The sequence below is a fragment of the Vicia villosa genome, unplaced genomic scaffold (assembly GCF_029867415.1).
Source record: "Vicia villosa cultivar HV-30 ecotype Madison, WI unplaced genomic scaffold, Vvil1.0 ctg.000374F_1_1, whole genome shotgun sequence".
In the NCBI taxonomy this organism is placed as follows: domain Eukaryota; kingdom Viridiplantae; phylum Streptophyta; class Magnoliopsida; order Fabales; family Fabaceae; genus Vicia; species Vicia villosa.
The window spans coordinates 52,265-53,944 of record NW_026705173.1 but is presented as its reverse complement, the minus strand read 5'-3'; the positions used below and the strand labels follow the sequence as shown (position 1 = coordinate 53,944).

Sequence of the window (1,680 nt, the reverse complement as noted above, 5' to 3'; positions counted from 1 at the left end):
CATCTACGGTCTCCTTAAGACTGGGCTTTGGTGGCACAACTTGCATAGGTTGATTTTGTCTTTGAGCTTGAAAACCTTGCGGTCTAAAGGATCTAGGATTTTGGATCAGGTTGTTATTTTTATAGGAAAAATTAGGGTGGTTCCTCCATCCAAGATTGTAAGTATTGGAAAAAGGATTTCGTGTAATTAACTTGGTCTGAGCTAGACCTATTCAATAGGTTGCAACCAGAAGTTTGATGTCCTTGAGTTCCACAGAGTTTGCATTCCGATTGGACTGAAGCTACTATGGCAGGGTTTTGAGACATATTTTCGAATTTTAAGGCTAGGGCGTCTATTTTGGCTTGCATCACATCCATGCAACTTATCTCATGTACTCCAACTTGGGTCTCCTTCTTTTCTATTGTCGCTCATTATGCTCCCCATTGGAAATGGTTTTGGGCCATATCTTCTATTAGGGCATAAGCGTCAGGGTAAGGTTTGTTCATCAGTGCACCACCAGTGGTAGCGTCGATAAACATTTTAGTATTATAATGGAGTCCATTGTAGAAGATGTGTATGATTAACCATTGCTCTAGGCCATGGTGCGGATAAGCTCTTAAAAGGTCTTTATATCTCTCCCAGGCTTCAAAAAGTGATTCGCCTTGGTTTTGAGTAAATCTAATGATCAGGTTCCTAAGGAAAGCGGTCTTACTTGAGGGAAAATATCGAGCAAGGAATACTCTCCTAAGGTCTTCCCAAGTTGTTATTGAATTGGCTGGAAGGGAATCTTACTAGTCGTGTGCTTTACCTCTAAGGGAGAAATGGAATAATCTTAGACGAATTGCTTCAGGTGAAGCACCATTTGCCTTAAGGGTGTTAGCTTACTGGATAAAAAAATTTAGGTGTTGATTCGGGTTCTCAGTAGCGAGACCAGCGAATTGGTTTTATTGTACTAATTGTAAGAGTGAGGGCTTTAGTTTGAAATTATTAGTTGTTATAGCAGGGCTTACTATACTAGAACTAGGCTCCTCATTAGATGGTTGGTAAAATTCCTTAAGAGATCTTTGGTTATGGTCTTCGACCATAACTCTTCTTAAACTTTGGATAAAAAGGCGTGCTCGAGTGTAACGTCCAGGTCCCGCTAAAGGATCTAATAAGTTTTCGGTGCTACGATTCTTACACATCTATCGGCTAATAAAACCTTAGTCTATACGGTGTAACAATAAGGTACGAAATTTTGACGTAGTTGGTCCCCGGCAACGGCGCTAAAAACTTGACGGGTCTGTAAACAGAGTCTAAATTAAACTGCAAGTGCACAACCTATCGAAGTAATATAAAAGATTGTCGAACCACAGAGACCAACAATCAAATCTATCGTTACTTATTGTTACGGTGTTTATTTAAGGAAAATCAAATAAGTATGTATGAGAAAGAGCGATGAGGTAAATAACTTTAATAAATTTAGATAAATAACAATAATGGAGCGTAATTCACATCAACAGACAATACTCTAACTGTCTCTATTAAGATTTCCTACAAGGCAATGTTTTCAACTTTGAAAATAATTGATTTAATGGGAACTTGTCGCTTTCGCGTACTGCTTACGGTGATTTCCGGTAAACAACCGCTAGTCCTCCAAACTATAAAATATACTTTGGTTACTCGCAGGATCGACTAGATTGATCCTAGGACATAGTCAAA

At 38.9% G+C, this 1,680-nt stretch overlaps 1 non-coding gene across 1 annotated transcript; it reads left to right on the top strand.

Annotated features, from left to right (window-relative positions):
- The first annotated feature begins 573 nt into the window (after positions 1-573).
- LOC131627628 (small nucleolar RNA R71) lies at positions 574-680 on the top strand. The gene has a single exon (XR_009291535.1). It is a non-coding gene; the product is annotated as a small nucleolar RNA R71 (small nucleolar RNA).
- Positions 681-1,680: the final 1,000 nt, after the last annotated feature.